The 21,259-nt window shown below is 38.4% G+C and overlaps 1 pseudogene; it reads left to right on the forward strand.

The window, feature by feature from the left end:
- Positions 1–19,874, forward strand: part of LOC130866773 (G2/mitotic-specific cyclin-B1-like) — a 44,034-nt pseudogene extending 24,160 nt beyond the window's left edge.
- The last annotated feature ends 1,385 nt before the right edge of the window (positions 19,875–21,259 follow it).

Below are 21,259 nucleotides of genomic sequence, written 5' to 3' on the forward strand. Positions count from 1 at the left end.
GTCTTCCTTGACCCATTGATAATTCAGGTAAGTGTTGTTTAGTTTCCATGTATTTGTGGGCTTTCTGGAATTAGTCTTGCTATTGGATTCTAGTTTTAAGCCATAATCATCTGATAAGATACATGGAGTTACTCCATTTTTTTGTATCTGTTGAGATTTGATTTGTTACATAGTATGTGGTCAATTTTTGAGAAGGTTCCATGAGGTGCTGAGAAAAAGGTATATTCTTTTATGTTTAGATGGATTGTTCTATTGATGTTGTTAAATCCATTTGATTCATAACATCTCATAGTTTCTTTATTTCTTTGTTAATTTTCTGTCTGACAGACCAGTTCAGTGATGAGAGTAGACTTTTGAAATCTTGCACTATTAGTGTGTGGGGTTTAATGTGTGATTTAAGCTTCAGAAGTTTCTTTTACATATGAGGGTGCCCTTGTATTCAGGACATACATGTTCAGTATTGAGATTTCCTTTTGATGGATTTTCCTGTGGCTAATATGATATGTCCTTCTTTGTCTCTTTTGATTGATTTTAGCTTGAAGTCTAGCTACCAACTTGTTTCTTAGGTCCATTTGATTGGAAAAATTTTCCCCAATCCTTTCCTCTGAGGCAGTGTCTGTTTTTGAGGTTGAGGTGTGTTTCTTGTTTGCAGCAGAAAGATGGATTCTGTTTTTGTATCCAATCTGTTAGCCTGTGTCTTTTTATAGGTAACTTGAGTCCATTTATATTAAGGGACTGATTGCTATCTCCTGTTAATCTAGTTTTCATTGTTGGTGATATTATTTTGTGTGTTTTTCCCTTCTTTAGGATTTGCTTCTGTCAAATCATCAACTCTCTGTGTTTTTGTGAATGTAGCCAACTTCCCTGTGTTGGAGTTTTCCTTGTAGTACTTTGTGTAGGGCTGGGTTTGTGGCTAGGTATTGGTTAAATCTGGTCTTGTCATGGAATATTTTTGTTGTTGTTGTTGTTCTTCTTCTTCTTTGGTGATTGAAAGTTTTGCTGGGTATAGTAGTCTGTGACATACATGGTCTCTTAGAGTTTGCATAACGCTTGACCAGGACCTTCTGGCTTTCATTGTCTCCATTGAGAAGCAGGTGTAATTCTGATAGGTCTGTCTTTATTTGTTACTTGGCATTTTTATTTTGCAGCTCTTAATATTATTTCTTTACTCTGTATATTTAGTGTTTTGATTATTATGTGGTGAGAGGTCTTTTTTTTTTTTCTCCAGTCTATTTAGTGATCTGTTAGCTTCTTGTATCTTCATAGGCATATCTTTCTTGAGTTTGGAAAAGTTTTCTTTAATGATTTTGTTAAATATATTTTCTGTGATTTTGAGTTGAACTTCTTTTTCTTCTATACCTATTGGTCTTAGGTTTGGCCTTTTCATGGTGTCCCATATTTCCTGGATGTTTTGTGTTAAGCTTTTGTTAGATTTAATGTTTTCTTTCACTTAGGAGTCTATTTCCTCTATTGTATCTTCAGCACTTGAGATTCTCTATTCCATCTCTTGTATTCTGCTACTTATGCTTGCATTTATGGTTCCTGATTGTTTTCTCATGCTTTCTGTTTTTATAATTTCCTCAGCTTGTGCTTTCTTTATTGTCTCTGTTTCAGTTTTCAAGTCTTGAATAGTTTTTTTCAAATGTTTGATTGCTTTTTCTTGTTTTTTATTTAAGGAATTTGTTAATGCCTTCCAATTTTTTGTTTATCTTTTCCTCCATTTCTTTGATGGAATTTTCCATTTTCTCTTTAAAGGCCTCAAAGATTCTAAAGTAATTTTTAAGTCGTTTTCTTCTGCTTCATTTATAATTGGTCATTCAAGTATTTCTGTTGTGTGGTCACTAATTTTTTTAACTGTTGTTGTGTTACTCTTTGTGGTGTTACATGTATTCTTACCTTATCTACCTATCTTTTCTTCTGATTGGTGTAATTGGGGCTATCTGTGACTCTGGTGATTAATCTTCCAGGTGCCAGTGAATCCAAGGCTCAGATGGTTGCTCCTCGTGGTACAGTCTGGGCAACAGTTCCAGTCACTCTATTGGTCATTCCCTGTTAGTAGGTCACTCACTCGGTACTCCTGGGGTTTCCCCTGCAATACCAGGGATCATTCGGGCCTGCATCCATAGAGATTGCTTGCTTGGCACTCTTTCTGCTGAGGTTGCTGCCTTGGGCCTATTCTGGCAGAGGTCCTGACTTAGGCTTATTCCCTTGGTGGTCCCATTCTCACACTGGGACCCACAGAAGTCTCTGCTTCCTGCCTACTCCCTCAGAGATCCCAGAGCCATGCCTGGACCCTCAGAGCTCCTGGCTCAGGCCTACTTCCTTGGAGGTCCCAGACTCGTTCCAGGACCTCCAGGGGTCTCTGGTTCTAGCCTACTCCCTCAGTGGTTGTTCCCTTGTACCTGGACCTGTGAAGTTTGCTGGCTCTGTCCTGTTTCAGTAAATTTCCCTGGTCTGAGTCCCTCACTCATGCAGAGGTCCCTGGATTGGGGGTTGGTCCCGCAAAGGTCTCTGGCTCTGGTCTACTCTCTTGGAGGTCCCAGACTTGGGTGAGCCTGGACCCACACAGGTCCTGGCTCAGGCCTACTCCCTAGGAGGTCCTAGACTCACACCTGCACTCTTGGAAGTCTCTGGTTCCTGCCTTCTCCTTCAGAAGTCCCAGACTCACAGCCGGACTTGCAGAGGTCCTGGCTCAGGCCTACTTCCTCGGAGCTCAAGTGGTCTTTTAAGAGGTCTTGCTGTACAGCCAAGCACTCAAGCAACTGACACTGGGTACACACTCCTGCTTCAACCAGACACAACAAATTCCCAGAGCTGGGATAGATAAATGTGGCTCCAGAGCTGGTACTCACTGACATGAGACTAGTCTGTCATGGAAACAAGGCAGGCAAAGTCAGCTGCCAGTGCAACAATGCTAAATAGAGTCATGTGGCTGTTGCCCAGTGTTTAAGATTTGACTCATGTGATCAGAGGAGGTTGCTGATGCACACACACACAATAAAAGCCACATCCAGACTGACCAAACCTCTGAACAGATTACAGTGTTTTTAAAAAGGCACTTACATACTAAATGAAAAGAAAATGGATAATGGATATAGACAGTTATAGAAAAAATACAAAATATAATAAAGCCTTTAGAGAAACAGTAAAGAAATATAAAACGACTAAGTCATGTAAGGTTGGGAAATATACAGGGCATCTGGTCCTGTATGGTGCTTTGTTGACTTTGAACTTTTTAAATGCTAATGTACAAAAAAATAGCTGCTGAGAGACATTGAATTATAGAAACTGCTAAATTAAAGCAACCTGTATGTTTTAAGAATGTCTTAACTTCAAAATTGAAGTTAGAAAATACGTTGAGTTGGGGAGAGGTTATGCCTTTGTTTACACAGGAAACAAAAAGTTATACTTCTCTTCAAAATTATAATGATCTGATTTGATTGGGGGAGAACTCCTGAAGGTCTTGGATACAGACATGAAAATGAAACCAAGAAAGAATAACAGACAGGTGATATATATGCTGATCCCTTGACATGGGGACAGCTCTGAGATTGGATGAAACATGATAATTCTTGTTGGATACATAGTCCTCTTGACTTATTATGCAAATAGATTTGCTTATACAGTCCAAACAAACATAAAATTAACAAATGTCTTTTGCCTGCTAAAACATAAAACAAGACATCATCTTTAACTGACTTGTGCATACTGCATATTCCATACCTGCATTAATACAGATATATATGTTATCTGTAAAAGTGTATGTGTTTTCAGTGAAAAGTACCAAACACCGATAAAGGCAAATATCCCAAGTAATTCAGCCTCTAAGAAGGCCGCTGTAAAGTTTCCTCAAAATTCTGCATCCAGAACAACGAAAGCTGCTAGCTGATGTGGTGCAGCCTCTCAGACTGCCCAGTAAGAGTTCAGATAAGCTATACACTTTCCCATCACACAGAGTATAAACAAATAATGATATAGCTAGCTTTCCCAGGACTTGACCTTAATTCCAATTTTCTCAGGGTCCCCTAAAAATGCCAACACTTCCAGACAACAGGAAGCAATCTAGAAACACTATGCTTACTTTCCCAAGAGGTGGATGTGAGTTTTTAGTCATTTAGGGGGATTGGTTACAAGTTGTTATTGGTAGTGGTCAGAAAAAAAGCTGAACGAAGGAGACTAAATTCAAGGATTTCTTTCTGAATGGAAAAGGGGGGATATAGTATAGAAATGATAGAATAAAAGGATAGATAGATATTGAATCTACTTTTAAACTAAAAAGCAACTACTAGTCTCAAATATTTTATATTGGTATGGATTTTTGTATATTAATACAAATTTAAGGTTATTTTGCTGCAATGTACTATATATGTGTTTCTACCCTTGTTTAAGGTATTGTACCTATAATATAAAAGTTTAGAAATGGAAAACTATTTAGGTTACTAGAGAAAGAAATGTTAGTAGTTAATTATGTCTAACAATCAAACTTATAGTCATGTTAGGTATGTTTTCAAGGTCAAGCAGATATATTTTAAATAGACGATCTTCAAACACTTCAAAGATTTACAGATTATGGCACTTAACATGTTTTAATAACAGGACTTTTCATCACATTGAGGAAGGTCTGCTCTTGGCAGTACCAATTTACTTTAAAAAATGATGATAGGCTGCAAAGAAACTCTATATGGAGTTTATTTTCAATGTGTCAAAGCTAGCCACACTAAGAAGACACTACCCTTGCCTTGACTTCTGACAGAATGCTGTGTGAACTGAACAAGCAGAACACAAAAGAAAGTGATTGACAAACTGTTGTCCTTCAAAATTCACTTCAGAAAAAGTCTGCCAGATATTCTAGTACTATAGGCCAAAGAGAGATTCTTTAACATTATAGAGAAGCCTTTAGTTGACTGTTCAGGCAGTCAGAAGTCTCTGTCATAATTTTTTAGTTTTAGAAATTGCTTGTGCTACACTTCCTATGTGCTCAGATAATATTTTATACTTCTTAGGTCTTTGTTGGGGACTGAAAATTCAGAAAAAAAACTTACATAAGAGATATAAAGTTTAGAAGGTTGAGGAACATAAAAACTTAAGTTGTTTACCAAGGAAGATATTTTTTAGGTCTAAAAAATAGTTTTAGGATGATAATACAAGTTATGACAGAAAATGGTTTAGGTATAAAATCTTAAATTTATTAAAATAAGATAGATAATAGAGGATTTTCTCCAAATATGCCAAATACAAATGGACTGGCCATTATGAATGTAATTGTTACCTGATGATTGTTCTTATTGAATAGTTTTACTATGTTAGAGTTAAAACCTTCCCTTTTTATTTAGACAAAAAAAATTGGGATATTTGTATACTGTGAGAAGATATATTGTTGTGATTGGTTTAATAAAGAAATAAACAGGCAGTACCTGGGCAGGAGGTAGAGGCAGGGCTTCCCAGCAGGGATAAAAAGAAGCAGGAGATAATCAAGACATAGAGGAGATGTCAACAAGACATGGAAGATAAGACATACAGAGTCAAAGAAAGATAAAAGCCACATGCTAAAGCATATTTTGATAAAAATTGGTTTAAGTTGTAAAAGCTAGTTTGGAACAATTCTAAGCCATAGGCCAAATGTTCATAAATAATAAGTGGCGTCTGTGTCATTATTTGAGAGCGAACTGGTAGTCGAAAGGAAAGTCCATCTACAATGGCAATCTTCAAAAGTTAAAGAAGAACCAGTTCAAAACAATCAGTGAAAATATTTTTAAATCTTTAAAATCTTCCAACATTTGCCATATTGCTATTTGCTGTTGTCTGTTAAATCACCCGCATTCCTGTCCTATCTCTGTCTTCCCGGCTTTTATGTTTTATGAGCCTAAGAGCAGAGACTTGTTTGCTTGCTGCTGTGTCGCCAGAGCCTTACAATGTCACAGTAGTAGACCAATGCTTGTTTGCTGATGTAAAACAGAAGCCTGAGACAGAAGTCAGTACAAACCACATCTCCAGGAAACACCAAGGGAACTTGGAGATGTCACTTCTTAACCAGTAAATATGGTTAAGATGCATTAATGTGATGGTATTTAAGAAGTAAATGAAAATTCACTGCAAATATTGATGTGTGTTATAGTCCTGAGTCAGTAATGAAAAACAAATGGAAGCAAATACAGGCTTAGCCCTTGTTTGTAGGGAACGTAGGGTCTAGTAGAAGATACCTTGTTAAAGTGTGGTGTATGTGCAAATTACAACAAAATGTGTATCTATAAACAATACATAAGCTGACTGAGGGAAGTGTTCTGAAATAGAAATGCATCATACTATGGAATGTGTAATTAGGTCAGCAAGGTGGGTGGGGGGATATTTGGTGATTTTTAAGCTGGGTGAACTCAGTATTAGTCAGGCAAAAACTGTGGGTGGAGGGATGACTCCCAACGGAAAGATGAGCAGATGCAGAAGTTTTATGGAAAGGAGCGCACTCAGTTTTCAGAGCTGAAAGTGCCCACAGAAACTGTAATGTAGGCAAAAGGAGAGGAAGTGCTTGATGAATTGGATATTCAGAGACAATCAATTTAAACATTGATCAACCAATGAGGAGCTATTAAAGGATTTTTAGTTAGAGAATTACAGTTATATTTTTTAATTGTGTAATTTGTACTTAATTTGGATAGAACATGGGATTCAGGTGCAGAAACAGGTCTCAGAATTTGTTCTAGTTAAATTAAAGAAATATCATGGCTTGGAAAAGATGAGCCCATTGGGGATGAAGACATGTGGGTGATTAAAGACAAAGGGCAGGAGGTGTGATTGACACCTGGACAGTCACCTGAATGTCAAAAGCGGACAGGTATAGAGGAAAGTGCTTTTCTGGATTCTGTTTTGGGCACTATAAGGACAAAATTTGGATTGGGAAAGTTGAAAACACATAGGAACTGAGGTTCAGTTTTGGATATACTCAGTTCACAACCTAAGAGAGCTTCCCAACAAGGAGGTCCTGTGGCCAGCTGAGCAGCCTTGACCAAGTTCTAGGCTCCTTTGCCTATGTGGTATGACTTTGGGGTGATGCTGAGTTCTTTAAAGGTGGAAACACTGTAAAGGAAAACTTCTTCTCTGTTTTGCTCAAAGCATACAAAATTATGGTTATAAACTGAATAAGCACTGGAGACTTAATTGAAGCATGGTAATTGTAGTTTAAATACTCTGTTATTAAGCACAGACGACAAGTGTTCTCATGATCATCTCCCACAACCTCCCAAATGTTCACAGTGTAAGGTGATAATTATGCTAATAGCTTATTTAATTATTTTATGGCATATGCATATGTCAACCATCAAGTTTATTCTTTAAATATGTATGTTTGTCAACAATGCCTCAATAAAGTTGTAAGAATATCATTGACAAACTTAAAAGGTTTTTAAAACACATCAAAACAGAGATTAAAGAATAAATTAAAACATTGTGATTAAGAGGCGAGCCACGTGGCAGGACACCCCACTCACTAGGACCACCACAGTGGGACGAAACCCTGGGCCCCTCTCCTTGGCTTCTTTAGTCAGTCATCAGGAGAGTTTCCTGCAGGTAGATTGTCCCAATACCCACCCCCATGCACCAGACCCTGCAAGTTACTAGCCCCATCCCATTCACAAACTCAACTATACTCCTGCAACCTCAGTGAAACTCTGAAACAGAGCTTGCTGTAATACTGAGGGGACCAAGAGAAAAGACCAAGGGAGCGAACCAGGAGAGAAGACCAAGAAAGCAGGCTTGGAGAGACCTCAGTGGCTCCCTGAGACACAGATATTGACAGTACAGAGCAGACCAAGAATAATTACCAAAGCCTCAGATAGCCATTGAAAGAATTAGACCAAGATGCAAAACACTGCTGACCTCATTTGAAGAAAGAGATGGGTAGGTGCTAATGCAAGAACACCCTACAACCTAAAAAGCAACACAAGTGGTCACACAACAGGGAGATTTGATCATCCTAATCTAGAAGAAGCAGAAGAAAATGACTTTAAACATAACTTTATGAAGATGATGGAGACCTAAAAAGTGGAAATGAAAAACTTCCTTAAATAAATGGAGGAAAAGACAAATAAAAAAACTGGAAGAAATTAATAAAGCCCTCAAAGAAACCCAAGAAAAAACAAACTGGTGAAGCAAACACTTAAAGAGTTGAAGATTGAAATAGAGGCAATAAAGAAAACACAAACTGAGGGAATTCTGGATATGGGAAATCTGGGTAAATGAACAGGAGGCAAGGATAACCCACAAAATACAAGAGATGGAAGAAAGAATCTCAGGTGTTGAAGATAGTATAGAGGAAATAGATTCATTGGTCAAAGAAAACATTAAATCCAACAAATTCTTAACACAAAACATCCAGGATATCTGGAACACCATGAAAAGACCAAGCCTAAGAATATTAAGGATAGAAGAAGAAATCCTGCTCAAAGGCACATAATATATATTCAACAAAATCATAAAACTTTCCCAACCTAAAGAAGGATATCCTCATGAAGGTACAAGAAACTTATAGAACACCAAATAGATAAGAACAAAAAAAAAATGTCTTCACGCCATATAATCATCAAAACACAAAATATACAGAATAAAGAAAGGATATTAAGAGCTGCAAAGGAAAATGGACAAGTAACATATGAAAATAGACTTACACCTAACTTCTCAATGGAAACCATGAAAGCCAGAAGGTCCTGGGCTGATGTGCTGCAGACACTAAGACACCACGGATGCAAGCCTAGACTACTATACCCAGTAAAGCTTTCAATCACCATCAATGGAGAAAATAAGATATTCCATAACAAAACCAGATTTAAACAATATGAATCCAGCAGTTCAGCCCTACAAAAAGTACTAGAAAGAAAACCCCAAGCCAAGGAAGCTAACTGCACCCACAAAAACACAGGCAACAGATGACCTCCCACCAGCAAAACCCATAGAAGGGAAACACAAAAACACTACTATCAAAAAATAACAGGAATTAACAACCACTGGTCATTAATATCACTTAATATCAATGGACTCAATTCACCTATAATAAGACACAGGCTAAGAGAGTGGCTATGAAAACAGGCTCCAGCCTTCTGCCGCATATAAGAAACACATCTCAACTTCAAAGATAGACATTACCTCAAACTAAAGGGTTCGAATTGGTTTTCCAATTAAATGGACCTAAGAAACAAGAAGGTGTAGCTATCTTAATATCTAACAAATTAGATTTCAACCTAAATCAATCAGAGAATATGGAGAAGAACACTTTATCCTCATAACAGGAAAATCCACCAAGATGAAGTCTCAATCCTGAACATCTATGCTCCTAATACAAGAGCACTCACATATGTAAAAGAAACATTACTAAAGATTAAATCACACATTAAACACCACATACTAATAGTAAGAGGGACTTCAACATTCCACTCACACCATTGGACAGGTCAACAAGACAGAAAAAATAGCAGAGAAATAAGAGAACTAACAGATGTAATGAATCAAATGGATTTAACAGGCATCTTTAGAACATTCCACCCAAACAAAAAAGAATATACCTTCCTCTCAGCACCTCATGGAACCTTCTATAAAACTGTTCACATACTTGGTAACAAAGCAAACATTTACAGATATAAAATAAGTTGGGCTAACCCCTGTTTCTCATCAGATCACCATGTTTTAAAGTTAAAATTTAACAACACTACTCACAGAAAGCCTACAAACTCATGGAAATCGAACAGTGCTCAATTGAACCATTCCTGGGTTAAGGAAGAAATAAAGAAATTAAAGACTTCCTAGAATTCAGTGAAAATGAAGGCACAACATCCCCAAACCTATGGGACACTATGAAAGCAGTGCTAAGAGGAAAGTTCATAGCACTAAGTGCCTACATAAGGAAAATGGAGAAAGCTCACATTAGAGACTTAACAGCACACGTGAAAGTTCTAGAACAAAAAGAAGCAGACTTATCCAGGAGGAGTAGAAGACAGGAAATAATAAAATTGAGGGCTGAAATCAACAAAATAGAAACAAAGAAAACAATACAAAGAATCAAGGAGACAAAGAGCTGGTTCTATGAGAAAATCAACAAGATAGACAAATCCTCATCCAAACTAAACAAAAGGCAGAGAGAAAACATACAAATTAACAAAATCATAAATGAAAAGCAAGACATAACAGAAACTGAGTAAATTCAGAAAATTATGAGGTCACACTACAAAAACCTATACTCCACAAAATTTGAAAACATGAAAGAAATGAACAACCTTTTTTATATTTTTTTATTGCTTTATAAATAATACCATTCAAAATTTCCACCTCCTCCTTTCCTCCCATTTATCTCCTGCTCCCCCAATTACCCTTCCCCCTCCCCCTCCAGTCCTAAGAGAGGGCAGTGTACCCTGCCCTGTAAGAAGTCCAAGGCCCTCTCCACTCCATCTAGGCCTAGGAAGGTGTGCATCCAAACTGACTAGGATCCAGAAAAGCCAGTACATGCAGTAGAAACAAGTCCCAGTGCCATTATCATTAGCTTCTCGGTCAGCCCCATTGTCAGCCACAATCAAAGAGTTCAGTTTGATCATATGCTCGTTCAGTCCCAGTCCAGCTGGCCTTCATGAGCTCCCATTAGATCAGTCACACCATCTCAGTGGGTGGAGGAACCCCTCGTGGTCCTGACTTTCTTGCTCATGTTCTCCCTCCTTCTGCTTTTCAACTGGACCTTGGGAGCTCAGTCCAGTGCTCCAGTGTGGGTCTCTGTCTCTATCTCCATTCATCGCCCGATGAAGGTTCTATGGTGATATTCAAGATATTCATCAGTGTGGCTATGGGACAAGGCCAGTTCAAGCACCCTCTTTTCTACTGCCCAAGGACCTAGCTGGGGACATCACCTTGGACACCTGGGAATCCCTCTAGAGCCAAGTCTCTTGCCAACCCTAAAATGGCTCCCTTAATTAAGATCTCTTCTTCCCTGCTCCCAAATCCACCCTTCTTCCATCTCAACCATCCCACTCCCCCAAGCTCTCCCAAATCCTTCCCTTCTCTCTCCCCCTCTCCTCTTCCTCCTACTCCACTCCATGCTCCCAACTTTTGCGATCTTGTCTGAGACTTCCCCCCCCAAGGCCCTAACCAGGCCCTCCCAGAGAGGGGAGGTGAGTTCCCAGAGAGCAGGGCAGACAGGGCAGGAGAGGCCCGGCCAGGCAGATGCCCCCCTCAGCCGGAGCTTGGGACAATTTTCTAGGTAGATTCCATACATCAAAATTAAATCAAGACCAGGTAAACAATTTAAATACACCAATAAACTGCAAGGAAATAGAAGCTGTCATCAAAAACTTCCCAACCAATAAAAGCCCAGGGACGGATGGTTTTAGTGCAGAATTCTACCAGAACTTCCAAGACGAGCAAATACCTATACTCCTCAAAGTGTTCCATATAATAGAAATAGAGGGAACTTTGTCAAACTCTTTATGAGGCTGCAGTTACCCTGACACCAAAACCACACAAAAATTCAACCAAGAAAGAAAATTAAAGACCAGTCTCATTCATGAACATGGTTGCAAAAATACTCAATAAAATACTGGTAAACCAAATCCAAGAACACATCAAAAAAATCATCCACCATGATCATGTTGGTTTCATCCCAGAAATGCAGAGATGGTTCAACATACAAAAATCTATCAATATAATCCATCATATAAATAAACTGAAAGAAAAAAAACCATATGATCATCTTATTAGATGCTGAAAAAGCATTCGACAAAAGCCAACACCCCTTCATGATAAAGGTCTTGGAGAGATCAAGGATACAAGGAACATATCTAAACATAATAAAAGTAATAAACAGAAGCTGATAGCCAACATCAAATTAAATGCAGAGAAACTCAAAGTGATTTCAATAAATCAGGAACAAGACAGGCTGTTCACTCTCTCCATGTCCCTTCAATATAGTTCTTGAAGTTCTGGCTATAGCAATAAGACAACAAAAGGGTATTAAGGGGATTCAAATTAGAAAGGAAGAATTCAAACTTTTGTTATTTTCAGATGATATGATAGTATATATAAGTTACCCCAGAAACTCTACCAGGGAACTCCTACAGGTGATAAATACCTTCAGTAATGTGGCAAGATACAAGATCAACTCCAAAAATATCATTAGCCCTCCTATATACAAATGATAAAGAAGCTGAGAAAGAAATCAGAGAAACATCACCTTTCACAATAGCCACAAATAGCATAAAATATCTTGAGGTAACACTAGCCAAAGAAGTGAAAGACCTATTCTTTAAGTCTTTGAAAAAAGAAATCAAAGAAGATACCACAAAGTAGAAATGTCTCTCGTGCTATTGGTTAGGTAGGATCAACATAACAAAAATGGAAATCCTACCAAAAGCAATCTATATATTCAATGCAATCACCATTATAATCCCAACACAATTCTTAACAAACCTTGAAAGAAAAATAATCAACTTAATTTGGAAAAACAAAAAACCCAGGATAACCAAAACAATCCTGTACAATAAAGGAACTTCCGGAGGCATTACCATCCCTGACATCAAGCTCTATTACAGAGCTGCAGTAATGAAAACAGCTTGGTATTTGCATAAAAACAGAGAGTTTGATTAATGGAATCGAATTGAAGACGTGAATATTAATCCACACACCTATGAACACCTGATTTTTGACAAAGAAGCTAAAATTATACAACAGAAAAAAGGAAGCATTTTCAACAAATGGTGCTGGCATAACTGGATGTCAACATGTAAAAGAATGCAAATACATCCATGTCTATCCCCATGCACAAAACTCAAGTTCAAATGGATTAAAGACCTCAATATAAATCTGACCTTACTGAACCTGATAGAAGAGAAAGTGGGAAGTAGCCTTTAATGCATGGGCACAGGAGACCACTTCCTAAACATATCGCAGCAGCACAGACACTGAGAGCACCAATAAATAAATGAAACCTCCTGAAACTGAGAAGCAACTAAAGAAATTAGACATCAAAATTCCAAATTACCTAATTAAAGATGGGGCTCAGAACTAAACAGAACTCTCATTAGAAGAATCTCAAATGGCAGAAAGACACTTAAGGAAATGTTTCACATCCTTAGCCATCAGGGAAATGCAAATCAAAACAACTCTGAGATTCCATCTTACACCTGTCAGATGGCTAAGATTAAAAACACCAATGATAGCTTATGCTGGAAAGGATGTGGAGTAAGGGGAACACTCATCCACTACTGGTGGGAATGCAAACTTGTGCAACCACTTTGGAAATTAGTATGGCAATTTCTCAGAAAATTTCTCAGGATCACTCTTGGGCATATACCAATAAGATGCTCAATCACACTACAAAGACATTTGTTCAATTATGTTCATATCAGCTTTATTTGTAATAGTCAGAACCTGGAAACAACCTAGATACCCCTCAACCGAAGAATGGATAAAGAAAATGTGGCAGTTTGTACATTAGAGTACTACTCAGTTGATGTGGGAGTGATTTCTTTCTAATCTGTTGCTTTAATTGGTTAATTAATAAAGAAACTGCCTTGGCCATTTGATAGGCCAACCCTTAGGTGGACGGAGTAGACAGAACAGAATGCTGGGAGAAAGAAGCCAAGTCAGGCAGTTGCCATGATTCTCCCACTTCAGACAGACGCAGGTTAAGATCTTTCCTGGTAAGCCAGCTCGTGGTGCTACACAGAATATTAGAAATGGGTTAGATCAATATGTGAGAGCTAGCCAATAAGAGGCTGGAACTAATGGGCCAGACAGTGTTCAAAAGAATACAGTTTCCATGTAGTTATTTTAGGTAAAGCTAGCTGGGTGGCAGGACGCAGCCCCACCACCGCTCCTATTACTACAGAGTGGCGCCCAGCGTGGTAATGAACTCCACATAAAACCTGAGAGGGCTTAAAAAGGAGAGAGAGAGAATTTAAGTCAGCTTTTTGCTGTTTGTGGGTTGCGTGCCGCAAAGAAATTGTCCTGACTCAGCAGCAGGAAAAAACTGTTTTAAAATGCCGGCTTATTGGGCTGTGCCACCATTGCGATCTCTGTCTGGCTCCTGTGGGAGACAGAGCTTTTTTGAATGGAGCATTTGGAGTAAAGTGCTACAGCTTGCTTGATGGCAATGTGGACTGCTGTGTGCCTGGAACTGTGTGTGGCTCAGGGGCACCAAATGGCTCTGAGGCAGGAGTGGCTCAGCTCCGCCATGCTGAACTCAGGCAGGAACTACCATAGTTACCATAATAACAGCACAGTTAAGGTTTAGACTGGGCAGGACACAGGCGGTACCGTATTACCTGTACATGGTACAACTTACATTTTTAAGAAGTGCTTAACATTTTAAAAAATGCTCCTGGATAGTGAAAAAATTACAGATTCACAATAGAACAGATTTCAGACATAGAATATCTATAAACGAGTCACAGTGTTGGATGAGTGTACGTAGGCTTGAGAGAGAAAAAAATATAGAGAAAAAAATAAAGTTTAAAAAAGGGGGATAAAGTCCTTAAAGAGACAGAGTACAGATAGTTATAGGTTAAAAGAAATAAAGAAAAATAAGCCACATAAAATGGAAAATTCACAGAGAGTCTGGATTATGTACATTGTGTTTTCTTTAAAATTTTTGACTGTAAAGGAGCTAAGTACAGAGAGATATTTCATTATATGGGCTGCCAAGCAGAACCAGAATGGATATAAGGGTATTATGACTTCAGGATTTGGATCTAAGGATATGATGCTTTGGAGAGGGTCTTCTTCTGTTTTCACAGAGGATGAGACCCTGTGGATTTCTTCTATTCCAATATGGTATGATAGACCACACCCTCCTGAAAGCTTGCTGTGAACACCTTCAAAAAATTACTTCACTCAACTGCCAACTGAGATGACCCTGGCACACAGGTTATACCATGAAAGACCTAATTAATGATGCTCCCATTCAGCAGGAAGCAGTTTGGAGAGAAAAAAACTGTGCCCATGTTCCCAAATATTGTTTATAAATGTTCTTTTACATTTAAAGGGGGATATGATATAGATATGAATAATTTGCATAGGTATAAATTTTGCCTTATTGATAGAAATTTAAGGTCAATTTTGTTATATGTATATGTATTTCTGATCTTTATTAAAGTATTGTGATTGTGTAGTTTATTTAAGAATCTAATGTATAATTAGAAAATATAGGTTGTTAATGGATAATCATTAATAATAGTCAAGCTTATAATCATGTTAGTTAGATTTTCTAGATATATAGAGATATATTTCAGTTAGATAAGCATTCTTCATATCTTTCAAAGACTGCAGAATATGGCATTTAAAATATTTTAATAACTTAGGGCTTTTCATGATAATGAGACACGTCTGCTCCTTGCAGCACCAATCTACTTCGAGAGGAAGATGGGCATCGAAGAAGCTCCTTATGGAGTTGGGTAGCCATTTTGGCAAGAAACTGCTCTTGCCCGGACTGTTGCATGAACTGGACACAAAGAACCCGCAGAAAAAGGACTGCTGAACTTGCCTAAAGGTGAAATGGTCTTTTGGGGTTCCTGATTTATGAAAGAGTCTACGAGACATTTTGCAGGACACAACAGAAAGTAACTGAACTGTATTTGGAATTTTCCTGCTTCATGGAAATATCTGCTGGAAACTATGGGCCTGAAGGCCAAAAATGGATGCCCCAATGGTACAGAGGAACTTTGGGTGACTGTCTAGGCAGCGAGATGTCTCTGTCATTTCTAGAGTTTTGGATCTCTTGTTTGCTTAGGTAATATTATATCCTTCTGGAGTCTTTGATGGAGTTGAAGAATGGATACACAGTTGTAGTTTTCCTTAGTTATGGTAAAAGATAAAATAGATATAAATATTGTAACTTTAATTCTTGCTTGATAACTTTTGTTATATGTAATTTTACTATGTTAAAGTTAAAGCCTTTCTTTTTTGTTTAAACAGAAAAAGGGGAAATGATGTGGGAGTGATTTCTTTCTACTCTCTTGCTTTCATTGGTTAATTAATAAAGAAACTGCCTAGGCCCATTTGATAGGCCAACCCTTAGGTGGGCGGAGTAGACAGGACAGAATTCTGGGAGAAAGAAGCCGAGTCAGGCAGTCGCCATGATTTTCCCACTTCAGACAGATGCAGGTTAAGATCTTTCCTGGTAAGCCAGCTTGTGGTGCTACATAGAATACTAGAAATGGGTTAGATCCATATGTAAGAGCTAACCAATAAGAGGTTATAACTAATGGGCTGAGCAGTGTTTAAAAGAATACAGTTTCCATGTAATTATTTCAGGTAAAGCTAGCCGGGTGGTGGGACGCAGCCCCGCCACTCCTATTACAACACTCAGTGGTTAAAAGAAACAATGACATCTTGAATTTTTCATGCAAATGGATGGATCTAGAAAACACTATACTGAGTGAAGTAATGCAGACCCAAAAAGATGAATATGGGCATACTGGCTATAAAGAAAGGATACTGAGTCTATAATTCATGATCTTAGAGAAACTAAGTAATAAGGTGAACCTAAGGAAAATGTATATAGATCAACCACGAGGTTAAAATAGAAAAGATCGCCTGACAGTATTGGGAGCATGAAGGTGGGGGAGAAGGGAGGGTGGAAATGAAAGGAGAGGAGAAAGGGAGCAGTGAGGAGAACTTGAGGGAATGGAATAGTTGAGATGGAGGAATGACAGAGATGAGAGCAAAGAAAGTGATATCTTGATTGAGGGAGCAAGAAACTTGGTTCTAGAGAAATTCCAAGGAATCCACAAGGATGACCCCTGCTAAGACCCTAAGCAATAGAGGAGAGGGGGCCTGAACTTGCCTTGCCCTTTAGTCAGACTGATGAATATCTTAAATGTCACCACAGACATTTAATCTTCGTCCAGCAACTGATGGAAGCAGAGGCAGAGACCTGTTTCTGAGGACTGGATTGAACTCCCAAAGTCCAGTTGAAGAGTGGAAGGAATGAGAATATGAGCAAAAAGGTCAAGATCAGCATGGGTTCACCCACCGAAACAGTCTACCTGAGCTAATGGGAGCTCACCAAGACCAGCCTGACTGGAAAGGAACAAGTATAGGACCAAACTAGTCCCTCTGAATATGGCTGACAGGGCTGGGGCAGACTGAGGGGCCACTAGCAGTGGCACCAGCATTTATCCCTACTGCATGTACTGGTTTTGTGGGAACCTATTCTCTTTGGATGAATACCTTACTCAGCTTACATATGGTAAGGAAGGCCTTGGACCTTCCCAAAAGCAATGTGCTTCACCCTCTCTGAGGAGTGGATAGGGGTTGGAGTTGGGGGGTATAGGTGGAGGGAATGGGAGGAGAGGAGGGAGTGGGAACTTGTATTGGTGTGTATTATGAAAGGAGATTGTTTATTTTCTGTTTTAAAAAAATTTTAAAGTAAAAAACAAATTGTGATTAGATTATTACATCCACAGCCTGTTCTTACATACTTAGTTTTGGGGCAACTCATCACATTGTTTCATAAGCAACACACGTGACAATGAATTAGAAGAAAGAAGGCTAGCAAGGATCAAGGGCTACTAGCTCTTCCATTAACCTTTGGGGAATATATAGACTCTTTGTAAATTTTCTCTTAAAGCTCTTCTAGTTTTTAAAATCTTTTCCCCCACTTCTTATGTAACTTTTTTTTACTTTCTCTTAATTCTCTACTTCCAAAAATGAAAAAGCAACAGATATAAAAGGACATTGTAAAATCTCCTGAAATGAAAACAAGCTACACTATTTTTCAAAGTTTTAATGGTAACAAAATAAGAAAACTATTCAATTGTTGTAATAATTTTGTAATAATATAAATGACAGGAGAACTTCAATAGATGTTACAAATATCCAAAAAAGGCAAATCAAATATTTCTAGGTGTATTAACATTTTCGCATTGATTAGAAAAGAGAAAACTTGAGCAAGAATATTGATATTGGACGTTGCGTCAAATAAATAGGTTTTCTAGAAGTTATTTTTGTTAAAAAATTAGTACAGATTTTGAACAGAATAGAACTCTCAAGCCACAGACTAAATACAGGAATCAGTCCTTAAAACGGAAAGAAAATATTGACTCGAATATGATAGAGAATTTTTCATTGCAATAAAAGTAAATATTATCCGCGGAATACTGCGGAGGAACAGGTGTTGGTGTCTGGCCGTGGCCAAACAGGGGTCGGGTTCTTTGCTGCTCATCGCCCAAGCCTCTTCAGGAGGAGCCCTGGGTCTCAGGGTCACTAGGAACACGAAAATTAACACAGAAAATAATGCCAAGGTCACATGACTGGCACCAAGCGTGAGTCTGCGGTAATTGCTGCAGCCTCCAAGCCTGGGCTGAAACCAAGAACAGCTCTTGGAGATAATGGTAACAATGTCAGTGAACAGGTAGTGGCAAGAGTCCCTCTGAAAAAGGAACTAAGCCTTCAGTTCCTGGAAAAGTTTGAACTAAAATCCCACCTCTGGAGAAGGTGCCTGTGAGTGAACCAGAGGTGGAACTTGCTGAGCCTGAGCCTGCTATGGAAGAAAAGCTTTCTCCTGGACCTATTTTGGTTGATAATCCCTCTCCAAGCCCAATGGAACCATCTGGATGTAGCCCTGCAGAAGAGTATGCGTGTCAGGCTTTCTCTGATGTAATTCTTGCCATGAGTGATGTGGATGCAGATGATGGAGCTGACCCAAGCCTGTGTAGTGAATGTGTGAAAGACGTATATGATTATCTCAGACAACCTGAGGAAGAACAGTCAGTCAGACCAAAAGACCTATTGGAATCATGAGAAATCACGGGAAACATGAGAGCTATCCTAATTGACTTGTTGATATGGATTCAGATGAAATTTAGGCTGCTACAGGAGAACATGTACATGACTGTTTCCATTATTGACCGACCAGTTCATATGGGAATCTTATGTGCCCAAGATGCTAGAGCTGGCTGGTGTGACTGCCATGTTTATTGCAAGCAAATATGAAGAAATGTGCCATCCAGAAATAGGGGACTTTGTTTTTGTGACTAGCAACACTTACACTCAACACCAAATCAGATCAATGGAAATAAAGATTCTAAAAGTTCTAAACTTCAGTTTGGGTCGCCCTGTGCCTCTGCACTTCCTCCATAGAGCATCTAAAATTGGAGAGGTTGATGCTGAACTTTGGCCAAATACCTCGTGGAGCTCGCTATGCTGGACTACAGCATGGTGCACTTTGTTCCTTCTCAGTTGGTAGCCAGAGCTTTGTACTTAGCACTGAAAATTCTTGACAACAATGATGGGACACCAACCCTGAAGCACTTCCTGTCCTATACAGATGAATCCCTTCTGCTGTCATGCGGTACCTGGCTACGAATATAGTCATGGTATGCTGTGGGACAACGGCCTTTTATCGTTGTATTATTTTTAATAAAATGCTGATTGGCCAGTAGCCAGGTAGGAAGTATAGCTGGGCGGATCAGACAGGAAGTATAGGCAGAGCGACCAGGCAGGAAGTAGAGGAGGGGCAACGAGAATGCTGGGAAAAGGGAAGTGCAGTCTGTAGTCGTGACCCAGCCACAGAGGAACCAAGATGTGACTGCCTCACCAAAAAAGGCACCAAGCCATGTGGCTAACATAGACAAGAATAATGGGCCAATTTAAAATGTAAGAATTAATTAATAAGAAGCCTGAGATACTCGGCCAATTGGTTTATAATTAATGTAGACCTCTGTGTGAGTCCTTTGGGATTGAACGACTAAAGGACCAGGTGGGCAGAAACCTCTGTCAGCAATGGTGAACTTACAAATAGATGCCTATCAAGATCAAGTCTGCAACGTTCAACATGCTAAGATCAGCACTCTGGCACAGCTGAATTGTACACAGCTCAGAATCTGTCCAAGACCATAGCAAAGGCATAACTCAAGTGGACCACTGCACCTGCAATTGGCAGTGCTTATTGTGGTTGCTTATGACTCTAGGATAACAACATTGTCTAAAACATTGGAATCTTTTTAAAACTGCTTTTTAGTTTAACAGGGGAATCCAGCTAATTATATACATATATACACATATATGTATATATGTATATGTGTATGTGTTTATCTACTTTCTTCACTTTATGAGTCCAGATCATAACTCATATCTAAGTTATTCTACAAAGTCCTCTTCCTAGATCTGGTTTCAACTATAAATCTACAAGCTTGTCCTTGGTTTCCTTTTCTATTTCTTCAGGTGGTAGCTGCCTGTCGTCACTATCTCTTGAGCTGTGGACTTTCAGATCTGAAACCCAGTTTTCTTGTTGTGTAATTATTTATTTGTTCTTAATAGGCTTGGGAAATAGGAAAATTAAAATTAAAGTTATTTTTTAAAAGAGTTTACCTCTCAACCTCAATGTCCTATATAAATGTGATCATGTCTATGTTATCAAGGAGATATTTTTATATGGGTTCATTTTCTTCAACAACACCATTTTCAATGCCTAAATTTCATTTCACAGTGTGCATTTTATACTGTATGCAATATAATCATCCCTTTAAAGACTACCAAACTGCATTCTCCCGTTACCTCTAGACACCGTACTGCTAAAATGCTGTTCTATGCCCTGCTTGACTTTATACGTAGTAGCCTTCCCAAGGGTATGCTTTAAATTCTAACAAAATCTCACGAGACTTTGAGTGTTATTGGCACTTTACCAAAGTACCACTTCCTCTATCTTCCTCCTATGTTGTGAAACTAACTGGCAAAAATCCTGTCTCATTTGCTGTTTTAACTTGTATATCTGATGTCAAGTTGAATGAAATTTTAATAATGGAAAAATGTAAACATTATCCTATATAATCACTCGCATGGAGCCTTAAAGTATAGAGATCCGAAGTGTCTTAACTACTATAGTGTGGAGTAGAATTTGAGACCCCCATGTACCTCCACTTTTTCAAGCCTTGAACACATGGTTTTCTCCACATGGTTCTGAAAAGTTACATAAAAGACTTGAGTAAAATCCAACCTTAATTGAACAATTATTTTCTAGGGAATGCCCAGGATTAGAGTTGCTATGGTATTTCATATTCATTTATATGAGTTCAGCCTTCACAACTGAGAATTATTGCCAAACTTATCTGATTAAGGTGTCATCATTATTTTTTCCAGATTCTTACAATCAGCATAACTTGAGCATTTCCTATTACAATGACTCTTTGAACAACCAAAGAGAAAAATGTTCTTACAAATTCTCTTCCATAGTCTAGAGACATTTAAATGCTTTTTTTAAAAAAAAAATCATTTTTTGGAGTTTTTTCATAAAATC

The sequence above is a fragment of the Chionomys nivalis genome, chromosome 26, assembly GCF_950005125.1.
Source record: "Chionomys nivalis chromosome 26, mChiNiv1.1, whole genome shotgun sequence".
Classification (NCBI taxonomy): domain Eukaryota; kingdom Metazoa; phylum Chordata; class Mammalia; order Rodentia; family Cricetidae; genus Chionomys; species Chionomys nivalis.